Source organism: Cupressus sempervirens, chromosome 3 (assembly GCF_028749045.1).
Source record: "Cupressus sempervirens isolate cs-2001-9-10 chromosome 3, ASM2874904v1, whole genome shotgun sequence".
NCBI lineage: Eukaryota > Viridiplantae > Streptophyta > Pinopsida > Cupressales > Cupressaceae > Cupressus > Cupressus sempervirens.
In genome coordinates this window covers 310,421,940-310,435,607 of record NC_143120.1, presented here as the reverse complement: position 1 = coordinate 310,435,607, position 13,668 = coordinate 310,421,940, and positions in this window count along the sequence as shown.

Sequence of the window (13,668 nt, the reverse complement as noted above, 5' to 3'; positions counted from 1 at the left end):
TGGGAAGCAAACCCCCCACGAAAGCATTCCCATGCCATATATCACAGTTATGAATTGTAAGCATTAATTTATTATCCACAATGAATTGATATTGCATGATCTTGTTTGCAATTAAAAGGAGTAACTCCATGGATTACAACGAGTCCATAATATTACATAGGAAAATGGAGATCATATGCGAGGGGAATAAAATTTGTTTTGATCTTGGTTAGAGGATATGCTCACCAATTAATCTCTAGATAACTTGTTGAATCATTGATGAATGATAGATGAAAACTTTGTCAAACAAAGAATCATCCACATGAGTAGGCAATGTAAGCTCTATCTCCCTAGGAAGTAGAAAGATTCTATAGTTATGAGGCATCAATTCCTCATGAAATGAATTGCAAGAATCACATGGTGGACAAAGGGCAAGAGAGGAATCCATAATGTAGTCTACACACAACAATAGATGTGAAACCAATTTTAATTTGATGGGGAACAACAATACCAGAGAAACCAAACAATAGGGTTCCCATAAAACTACACATAAATTTATGAGCACATCCCACATATAATGAATATCTCCTAGGATAATGTATACATCACAAAATGAAATCACATGGCAATTTGTACTTTGCACATGAGTTTGTAATCAAATTAAGATGCTTGCACATGAGAGATGAAGTGGTAGCCACCAAAAGGGAGAGTACATAAACATAATTACTCTAGGTATCATATAGTGTACTGAGAACTCATATCACATAAATCTACAACCAACAACAAACTCGATGTCAAATTAGCCCACTTACTTGCAAGCTTTTTTATTTGATGTAATTACTTTATGAAATTCTTCACCAAGAGTAGTATTGCTAAGTGGAATGGTCCTTTCTTGATGAAAACTGTCACAACCCTATTAGCTAAATAATTAGCCAAACCATTTCCTTCACAAAGGGTATGTGAGAGACAAACTTCATCAAATGAGTCTAATAGGAGACAAATTTGTTGAAAGATATAAGCCAGTTTCCAATTATGGGATACTCTTTTAATACAAGCAATGATTATTACCATGGAATCCCCTTCCACTTGAATGTTATGAAAACCAACTTATTTTGCCAAGACCAACTCGAGAAACAATGCTTGTGCTTTTTCCCAATTAATTAATTATAGCCCAATTAATAAATTAATTAAAAAGCAATAGTCTAATTTATTAATAAAATCTACATTCCTCTATTAAACTAAATAAATGTAAAAACCATTTAATTTAATCTCCAAAACCCCTCTCTATTTAATTAATTAAATCCCTCCACCCACAAGCTAACCCTTCAATCCAACAATTACCTAATAACTCCTATTTTAATTAAATAATTTATTAATTTAATTAAACCTCATGGACCAAATATTCCTGTTTTAATTAAATAATTTATTTATTTAATTAAATCTCATGCACTAATAATTCCCCTTCCAATTAAATATTTTATTTATTTAATTGAGTTCACCCATCAACCTTTTCTCTAACAAATCCATCCACCTCCCACATCATTGAGTCAATTGATCCACCTCACCCACCTTAACTGAAACACATCACCTCCTGTTTTATGTCTAAAATCCTTCTCTAGGGCACTTGCATAAATTAAGGCATGGTTTACTCCCTCTGACTCAAGCCCAAGTCCACTCTCATGCCACATCTCCCTCATCCATCTCTAAACACAGAAATTCATCTCCTCCACCCATCTCAGTCAACTGAAGCCTATCTCACACCTCACTCAATTAACTATCCATTAAGAAATTTTATCTACTCCTCACCCAACTGCTTATAAATTGAACCCTTTTTGTCCTCACAAATCATCCACCTTCTTAGTAGAATTATTATACCATTTTGAGAGCTAATTAATTTCAAAGTGCTATTTGGTGATATTCAAAATTTTCATGCATCCATCTATCAAATTCATCCATTGTTGAATCTCGACCACTATATTTGAGCACACATCCATGATCATGACCACATCTACATATCAAGGAGACTCTGAAGACTCATAATTTGCATTCTTTGTTTGGGTTTCCTCATTAGTTTATCATATATGTTTGTTAATTAATTTAGTTTAAAAAATTTGGTTTTGGATTTATATCTTTTGCATCCTGGTTCTAACACATACATTTTGGCACACCTGGTGGGACCCTGTATATGGGTCATTTTTCTATCCAAGATTCATTTTTTTGTTAAAAAACTAATGGATTATCTAACATTTTTATGTTTTTGTGGTTCCCTTGTATATTTTCTTGGGTTTTGTAGGTCAAAGTTGATATCAAGAACCTACAATAAAATATTCAGAGTTTCTGGATCAATTTTTAGTAATTTATACATTTTTCATGATTTTTCATAAAAAAATCATTTTGGGAGCAAATAAAAGAATTAGATGATAAAAAATAATTGTGTGTTGTTATTGATGTCCCCAACTTGCAATAAAAAAAATTAGAATTTTTGGATCAAATTTTGATAATTTATTATTTTTTATGACTTTCCATAAAAAATTATTTTATCAGTAAATTAAAGAGTTGGATAATGACTTTTTTTCGTAGGTTTCTGTTGATGTCAGCAACCTACACTACAAAATTCAAATTTTTTGGATTAATTTGCAATAATTGATATTTTTTCATGTTTTTCATCAAAAAAATATTTTGTGAGAAAATAAAAGAATTAAATGACAATTTTTTTGTAGGTTCTTGTTGAGGTGCATAGGCTATAGAAAAAAATAGAAAATTTTGAGCAATTTGCAATATTTTTTTTTGTATGGGTTCTCATAAAAAAATCATTTTGGGAGAAAATAAAATAATTGGATAATAAGTTTTTTTTGTAGGTTGATATTGATGTTGGTAGCCTATAGTAAAAAAACTAGAGTTTAAAAATTAAAATTCTATCAATTTATTATTTTTTAAATAATTTTTTCTTAAAAATATTATTTTGGAGAAAATTAAAGAATTGGCGTATGATTTTTTTTTGCAAGTTGATGTTGATGTCAGCAACCTATAGTGAAAAATTTAGATTTTTTGGATCAATATTGTAGAAGTTGATAAAAGCCAACTTCATAGCTCGCCAAGATCAGCTGCATGCAAATAACCTATCAAAGGGAAACCAAAGAAGGAAGAAATGGAGCTTGGAAAAGGTAAATGGACTGAGAGAGAAGATATTGCAAACAAAGAAAAAAGTATTGCAATTGAAAATGAGATATGAGTTGAGAAAATACAATGAGAGAGACCGAATATAAAAGACTCAAGGAAGCTTGTAGAACAAGCTGAAAAGTGCTAGAAGATAAGGTTGACAACTAAGCATATGTCCACAAAAGGTGGGATATCCTCGATCAAGGTGAGAGGATAAGTATGACTTAGATAGGAGCAAACTCCCGTGTTGTCAACAACTCATCAACTACAACTATTAACTAAATGCATTAAGCTAAGTAAACTTAAGTAAAAGAATAAATAATAAATAATTATTTACTCTAATACCCCCCCTTAAGTGCAACTTAGGGGAATGCCTTAAGCTCACAAAAACTAAGATGAAATGCTAAATGGGCCCTGGAAACAAGGCCATGCTAGGTACCCATGTAAAATGCAAAGAAATGCAACCTCTAAAAATGGAGAAAGAGAAAAAACCACATGGGAAAAACCCTCCCCCAAAAAGAGGTAAGAAAACCTAGTGAAGGATTGAAGAAGCCTCCAACTAGAGGAAGCCTCCAACTACAGGAATGCCCCAGAAAATAGGAACAAGAGAAGATCATGAAAAGCATCACTGAAGCATGAAGAAGCCACAAATTCTATCATAAAAAATAAACTACTGATCCAAAGAACCTCCATGGAAAATAGAAGGCACAAACTGAGCGTGTCTATATGGTAGATGATCCATCTCACCAAAATGCATAGGTAGCCAGCCACTACAATCACCTAGTATATAGGATCAGGTACTAAATACATAGTTCACACTATCGAACCATCAAACCAAGGAAGCATTAGAACAATAGAATAACCCCCTCTAATGTAGACAGGGTGAGATGACATGCAATTGAAAAGGTGGGCCAAAATCCTCTGCAAAAAGAACCAAGAATGATGAGAAAATTGAAGAGGTACAAACATCTATAAAGGCACGGTCACCAACTCTGCATGGGGAAAAAAAGGAAGAGGGCACAAAAGTGGCAAACAACTTTCCCCCATGGTGCTTTATAAAATAGTGCAAAAATAATTGTTCCAAAACAATGTTCATGAACCCAAAATGCAAGAGTGACACTTTATCTTAGTGCGTTTACATAAAGATGCTTACAAATGATAACTAAAATGATCAGAAAAGGAAAAAAGTTGATACAAAAGATAGTACAACCCAAAACAAAAGATCCCATGCCATGAAAATGATCCTCGGATCTAGAACACCCAAGATATCCATCATAGAGAAAAAATGCCAAAAACATGATAAAAAGAGCATGGGGCAAAATCTGAAGGAAATGATAGCATTTATGAAAAGATGACAAAACCAACTTTCCAAAAATATAACATTTTCAAAAAAGGATATGGGACACAAAATATATGCTTGCCAGAGTGAAAAATAGAACTTCAAACTTTGACTACAAAAATGAGCAACAAAACTACAGCAAAAATTGAAAATACCTACGCCAATATCTCCATCTCAAAACTTTTCGACGCTTCTTTCAGATAAAAAAAAAACCTCTATATGCTCAAGTTATGGCCAAAAAATTGCGAGTAGGTCAAAAAGGACCTTGGAGAGCCTACAGGTGTGATGGTGTAGTGCTGATGTCATACTGACACCAACATTCTACTAGGTTACAATTGACAACCTGTCAACTATCACAACAAGAAAAGAAGCCACATGGCATCCATGTGGCAAGATGCTGACTGGGTAGTTGACATGGCAGGGGTTGTGTGGCAAGTGCCAACATGGCACCCGTACCATGTGGCAGCTGCAAATCACACCAACTATCTAAAAAGTGCCACATGAGTAGGAGTGCTAGTGGGGCTGCAAGTGGGCAATGGCCATTAGCAATGATGGCTGTAGCACTGGTAGAGGTTGGTAGTGCTGTAGGCTACGGTGACTGGAGGGAGGCTTGGAGGTGGCAATCAGGCTATAGTGGTTGGAGCAAGGCATGACTAGTTGTGGCAGTGTGTGGGCTATGCACTGGTGGGGCCATGGTGGCCACTGAGCTGTGCTATGGTGGTGTGCCCAAAATAAATTTTAATTTTAATTTTTGTAAAATATCGTCGGTACAATCTGTACGGTGGGCCGATCTAAAATTTATTTGCCTCCCGAAGCTCCTGTCACCAAAATGGACAAATTTTATATGGATCCTGACTATAAAAAGCCTTTTGAACTTAATGGCAGTTTCCATTTAGGCCCAAAGTGCTTCAAAAAAATTCTCTTCCCCTAGATTGAAGAAACAAATCACAAGCAAACTAGGATTTGTGTCTCTGGATCATGGCTTCAAAAATTCTTCAGCTAAGAAGCAACAGGGAGGCTTTGATACCATGTAGAAGTTGATGAAAGCCAACTTCATAGCTCACCAAGATCACTTGCATGCAAATAACTTGTCGAAGGGAAACCAAAGAAGGAAGAGGTGGAGCTTGAAAAAACTAAACGAATTGAGAGAGAAGATATTGAAAACAAAGAAAAATGTATTTCAATTGAAAATGAGATATGAGTTGAGAAAATACAATGAGAGAGACCGAATATAAAAGCCTTAAGGAAGCTTGTAGAACAAGCTAGAAAGTGCCAGAAGATAAGGTTGACAACTAAGCATACATCTACAAAAGGTGGGATATCCTTGACCAAGGTGAGAGGATAAGTATGACTTAGATAGGAACAAACTCATGTGTTGTCAACAACTCATCAACTACAACTATTAACTAAATGCATTAACCTAAGTAAACTTAAGTAAAAGTATAAATAATAAATAATTACTAACTCTAACAAATATTGCTTAAAATATAAAATTTTCATGATTTTTCAAAAAAAATCTTTTGGGAGCAAATAAAGGCATTGTCTGATGATTTTTTTAAAAAGTTGGAGATGCTACCATAAAAAATTTAGATCTAAACAAAACTTTGAGAGTTAAATTTTTTAATCTTAAAATTTAACTCACATTTTATTTTGGGTACTAAAAATAACAATGCATACTCTCACATACACACAATCTTGAATCATTAAGAGAATTAACCAAACGATGAATTTTTCAATTTGAGTCTAAAATGAAGTCATGCAATCTTGAATGCATAAAGTTTCAAAGAATATTGCAAATTTTACACTTCAATTTTTTCTTTAAAATGAATGCACAATTCTTGAATTACTAAGGTTAACATGCTCATATTCCCTTTTCTTTCTAGCTTTCATGATTTGATTTATTAAGTTGACTGCTTTGAATAATTTATTAAGTTGACAATCAATCTATTAAGTTGACCACATGCATTTTCAAGTTAGAAAAATGAATATTGCATATTAATCACATGTGTCTTTTGTCATAGATAAACAACATAAAAATTTCAATTTGGAAAGAGCAAACTTTTTGATGTGTTTCTAGGAGTGTTTCTACTACAACACTTATGTGGGCTCATTCGATTTCTTTCATTTTAGAATCTAGTTGATTAAGCAACATGTGTATTGAAAGGTTACTAGGAACATCATCCACAACAACCCTAGGAGCACTTCTAGAGAGGCATGTCCATTGGGAAGTGTCACCCCATTAGAGAACAAACTTACACAAGTAAATTCCCTGATCGATATACAAACAAGGCCCTAAAAAAAATCTTGCTTTATATACATGCAATTTTGAGCGATGCATTTCAACATGGTCAAAATAGACTCTTAAATGGGTCACACACGTAATAACCATTTGGGAGAACTCCATGGATCTAATTATAAACCAACTTAGTAGCTGCCTTTTTAGCCATATTCTAAAAAGCCAAATTGATGTTAGGGATAATGCACTTTTGAAGTTCTTGCATTGTGATTCAATCTCATGAAAACATTTATTGAACATACACATTTCTTGGTCCTATTTTCCAAAATCCTTTTTCAGAAAAGATAGTGTACTTGTTTCTCTTAAAGTTTCTATGTCCTTTGAGAGACTATTTGTTCACATGTCTAATGCTAATAAAACTATCTTTGGGTACCTACAAGTTGTTATCAAATTTATTCACAACAACCCTAGGTTTTGTTTTGATTGAAATTATAAAAATGTATCATTACTTTATCTGTCTGAAAGATTACTTGTATTATTTATTATTGCAATTATTTATGTGCATAGAGAAGTTAAGTGATTATGTTTGACCAACCAAAGCCCAAGTTTACAAAGGTCAAGCTTAAACCATCCTTAGCATATAGAGAAATAGAGTCATCATGCCAAAAACTAGCACCCTCCAATCCTAGACTTGTGAAGGAACTACAAATTGAGAAAGGAGTAAAAGAACCATTACAAACCAAGTGAGATAATAGAGTCAACAATTTACTCTTTGGGAAAGGAGTAAACCATAGGTTTATTGAATATTCATCCATCAACCATAATGATTCCTTTTAGCCTGATCACACATCCTACACTTTGTTACTGAGATCTTTATCATTAAGTATTAAGAGGTTGTTAGCCAATCCATTTACAACAACCTTAGGATTTGTTCCAGAGAAAATGGTTGTTCAATCAAAGCTATGGTATACTTACCATAGTCACTACCTAATCTAAAAGTTGTTATACTAAGAAAATCCAAAAAAACTCGAGTCCTCATGTTAAAATGGTCCAAACCAAAGTTCAAAAAGGGTAAGATCCAACCATCTCAAGTATATAGAGAAATAGAATTTGAACACAAAAAAAAAGCACCCAATTTGAGAATTTCTCAATTAGATCAAATTGAGAGAGAGGGCATTGAAAGTGCATTACAAGTAGAGTGGGAGTGCAAGATCAACAGATTGAGAGTCCACCCTAGAGTTGATTACACCCTTATTAAGATCACCACTTATGACTATTATGATTAGGTCCATCTTCTTCCTCACATAATTTACACTTTGTTTACCCTAGAGTCCTTTCTTAGAGCCATCATATAACTTATCCTCTTCAACATTGTTAGTTTCAGATCATCCCTTAGAAGTGCATTAAGAATCCTTTCCTAGTTACATCTTGATCCACATCCTCTATCATATCCTATCTTTGGTATCATTATCCTAGTGACCACATATCTTATATCTCGCATGCACATAATAGTTTGATTATCTTTTGGCTAACACACTTGTCCAAGGTAGTTTATCTCTTCATTTGTGTCTCTCATCACCTTAATCAAAAGATTGGGCTCCACATATGATTATCTACCATCATCCTACAACTCCAATACATATCAAATTATATCCAACTTTGATACCAAGATAATCCTCACAGTTCTATAGGCATCACATCCTTAGACTAATCCTCCACCATCAGACTATCTTCCAATGTTGGTCACCAGCTTTAGCCTCTTAGAAAATCTATGTACTTCAAAAAGATCATATATTTATATCCTATCTTGCATCCACTACCATAGTATATTTTTACACCCCATGTCTAGGTTATAGTGTCATTTCATGCCACCAACCACACGTCTTAGTAAAAGGAAGAAAAAGGAAACTACTCCATATCCTCTTGGCATAATAATTGGCACACCTCTCAATCCTAAGAAAACAACAAATTTGTAAAGACACAACATCTCAAGATCTAGAACCCAACACCAAAAACATCATGACTTCACAACACACAGATTCTACCATAGAGGCATTTACGGGTTGCCTTGGGAATGCATCATTTCCATCATTGAAAAGAATAAAGATACCATCAAGGCCAATTTTTAAAGAGAAGACATTGGAAGTTTTGACATTGGGAGAGTGCTGCCATCCAACACTATCACAGATCCCAACCATCCACTTTTCAAAATGCCCATGTCATAGGAACCCTTAGATCTAGAATGACCCAAAAATAAAACTCATCCATTGATACAACCATTAACAGATCCTTTTGTTGCATTTACCCAAATCAATGCTCCCATCCCCAAAAGAAAATCATTCTCCATCACACTAGATCTAAAATTCATACAACACCACAACCAACCACCACATTACTAGTACCATCCACTAGCATTCCCTTCAATATTGCTACTATCACACAACCCATATCCATGCCTTTGAACATTTCATCACCTATTATTTCCCTCAACACATAGTAAAAAAACTACCACCCAACAAACCCCATCTGCATCTATTATTCTTCCCAATAGAAATTTTTCCAACATGACCCAAGAAGGTTCACAATCTACACCCCAATTCACTACAATGATACCATCCATGGGTCCCATTATTCAAACTACCCCACCACCTATAACTATTTCCACTCCATCTACAACAAATCTAAGTATGTCCACATCATTTCTATCTGCCTCATGGAGCTTGAACTAACCACAAATACAAGCTGCAAGCATACTTACCTTCACCCCCCTCATGATAAATCCACCACTAGAAAGTTCTCTTAAACCTATCCCTAACTACTTCACGATGCCACCTCTTGGAAGCAACTGCATCACTCACCCACCACTCCAACAAGATAAAAGGGTAACCCCCCTATCAACTGCATTATACCACCACTTACCCATGTACCTCCTCATACCAACACACCACCACCATATAATGGTAAAACTATAGCCACCCAAACCAATATGAAATGTCATCCACCACAAAAAAACCTACAATAATAGTTCATGCCCTATGCACCAACACAAACTAATCCATCTTAAAAAAAACCATCCATTTCCCTAGTACCACAATATATGTAGAATCTATCACAATAGTATGTCCCAACACCTCCTTGGCCAACACCAAATCTTTTTGTGCCTAGGACATTTCACCTACTGATAGGAGAGATGATAGTTACATTGGAGGATGTGTATAAGATTTTTGATTACCTATGTGAGGGATGCCAGTGATGGTGACTAGGGAGATGACTGGGGAGGTAGGAGTGTAGGGGTTGGTGGGGCCAGGAGTAGCATACCAGATCCGTAGGGGGCAGTTGAAATGGGCACACTCTCCACACCATCAATATACCTAGAGTGGGAAGAAATGAGAAAAGCCTTTAAAAAGCTTAAGGAAGGTAATGAATCTAAGACTTTCAAATTTGAGACTATATGCCTCTATTTGTTTGACAGATCTTTCACAACTATACCCTTTCTAAAGCATTTTGAGATGCCCAAGTTTGACAAATTTAGGAGGAAGAGAGATCTTGTAACACACATCAAATAATTCTACATGCATTGTCAGGAATTAGCATATAGTGACATGTTCCTTATGCATCTATTTCCTAAAGTCTTGGGGATCCTTCTCTATAATGGTTATATCGTATACCTTATGAGACTATGAATACATTTGTTGAAATTTCTAAATTTTTTTTTGTACAGTATGCTCACCTATTTGAGACAAAGATATTAGTGGTGGACTTAGCCCACACCAAACTGAAGGGGGGTGAAATCTTTTCTGACTTCTTACAGAGGTGGAAAAGCTTCACCGCTAGAGTAGCATGTAGCTTGGCTGAAAAATAAATTGTTAAAATTTTCATTAGAAACACACATTCTAAACTTGCACACCACATGCATGTGAATTGCCTATAAACATACAGGGATGTTTGAGAAAAAGGCATTGATCTAGAGTAGGGACTCATTGAAAATGGTTTCATAAAACTATACAAGGAAAAAAACTAGGATCATAGTTATCCTAATGACAATTCTAGGTACTAGAACAAAAAAAAAAAGGCAATTGACAATGCCACCAATACAAAGCAAATTCATGTGGTAGGCATCACCTAAAATCAACACAACACCACTTATCAACCACAACAATCATACCAAAAACAACCATGTGAACAACAACAACCTTATCAATTACAACAAGCTTATCAACAACAACAACCATATCGACAACAAACATAACAAGAAAAAGGGTACCGACCAACAACAAGCCCTCATGAATCAAACAATTGCCATATTTGTCACACCAGGACAAAGACCACACATCTAGAATGAGCCTAAATGAGTTTATACTCCCCTTGGTGAACCTTTATATTTTATATTTTATATAATAGTAAAGAACAATATAGTGATCTTCCCATGTACACAACAAATGGATGACGACACCCCTAAGCCACCTTGGTTCAAAGAAAATTAATAATCAAGTAGAATAACATACCACCCTTAAGTGCATCAGCTTCAAATATTATGTACAAGACCTTGTTGATCACAATGAAATCATAGTGGGAGGAAACACACAAGCCTCCCAAAATGTAAAACTATAGATCTACCAAAATGCTTTTCCACCCCATAACAAAACATGGGAAAGACACCTATCAACAACAACAATAATGACATCCACAAACAATATGACTTTTGAGATAACAAGGATTACACTACATGTTACATTAATTATGACAATCTTATCAGTTTTATATCCAAAGAAGAACATCCAATTAATGTCATCCATGTCAAAGGCATTGAGCGCTAATGTACTATCACAACTTGGCATGACCCTATGAATGTTGTAGGACCAAATATTGCTTCCACCTCAAGATCCCAAGGTCTACCTACATTTACCACCTCAGGAGCCTAGTACAACATCTTGGAACACCTTGGGAATACACCAACCCAAATCTCCATCTTGGATCTTCTTTGCACAAGCCCAGTTCATTAAGAGATCCTATATAACATCCTCCATGAATCTTGTGTTCCCATAGACATAAATGACACTAGATTTATAAATCTTGTAGGACACCTATCTATACCACGTGCACTATCTTTGAAGCCATCAAACATTCCTATAGTAAAGCTTAGATCATATTCTCGCACTTCACATAACTGTTATGGTCTCCATTTTTTCTATCAAAAGGATCATGATAGATAATGGTTCAGTCCTCAACTAATGCACTCTGAAATTCATTAAATAGGAAAGATATACTGAGGCCGACATCATGGATGAAGTAATGACAATAAATATATATGATAACCTCAAAAGAACATCAAAAGGAACCACCAGATTACCTATCAAAGTTGGTCTAGTTATTCAAGAGACAATGTGCCACATGGTTGATCTAGACCTACCATTTAACATCCTCCTTGACTAAACTTGGATTCATCTAATGAAGGTTGTTCCATCTACATATCACTAGTGAATCAATTTCTACATCAACACACTAAGGTAGCCATTCATGCTGACCCAAAACTCTTTACTTACTATAATGTAGTAGAAGAATCCTACAAAAACCATTGTCCCATAATTGAAATCAACACTGCCATTTCCAACTCTTCTAGAACTTTCAATGATTCACACACCATCCTCTCCTCCACTTTATCCAACATTAAGATCAAACACTAAGGATGTGGTGAATACAACCTTATAGATGCATTTGTAGTCGATGCATTGCCCCTTGAATTACATATACAAGGGTGCCCATCACACCAAAGAAAAAGGAAGAACACTACCCCTCAACTCAAGCGTATGAGAAAGTACACATTTGTCTCCAATGACATACTGAATGAGAAATAAATGACACTAGACATAAGTACTTCTCTATACAAGGAACTAACTCCTAAGGGAAAAAATCTACTAAACTATCTAAAAGACAACTATCCCTATTCCCATTAGCTTGCAATAGAATAATGGGATTATCAAGGAGGTGGCCTAGGAAAAAAAAGAGAAATAGATCACACAACCCATAGAAGCATATGAAAATACAAAGAAGAAAGATCCTATCTTTGGATTATCCATAATTGAGGGCACAACTAAGAATGACCATGCTTTCCTTAACATCCAAAATAAACCCATAGAAGTCAAAACATCCATGAAGAAGTAGAAAAGATAGCCTATGGAAATAACCCTAATGATATCTACCTAGGATAATTTTTCCTTCATAAATTATTCACTCATTTGATTGAACTCCCACTTATACATCTTGAACTTGTTGATTGGGGCCAACCTAGCATACTCCATATTGATGAATTTCCAAGTGAGATTACACTCCTAAGATTCATGGGAGCTGAAACATCACACTAAGAAGTCAAAGTATTAGCATTATATGTCTACAAACTAGATCTAAAGGAATACTTTGGGTGGGAGGAAATCTCGAATCACAAAAGTGAAAATAAAAAAAGAATTAGAAAAATAAGAAAATCAAAGGTTTTCTTGGTGAAAACTTCCTTGGAGCACCCCTAAACTCAATCAAAAAAGAAATAACAATAAAAGATGTATCTAAGGTGAAAACCTCTTAGAGGCAGATTTCATCATTCCCTTACATGATAGTAGACTAGAACTATCATCTATCATCATTGAGGAAACAAAGCCGATCAAAATTGGTACAATAGATATCCCAAGACTTGTTCACATCTCCACATCATTACTAGAAGCCCAAGAGGAAGCACTTTTTGAAGTACTAAGGGAAAAAATTGGTTGATTTACATGGTCCTATCAAGACATGGTAGGATTGGATCCATAAATAGTTGTAAATTACTTGGCCATAGATCCCAAGGCAAAGAAAATCAAGCAAAAGTTGAGAAAGATGCACCTTAAGAAAGCCTTGTTAGTAAAATCAGAATTGGAGAAAATGATCACTGCAAAATTCATCATACCTATTGATTATTTAGAATGGA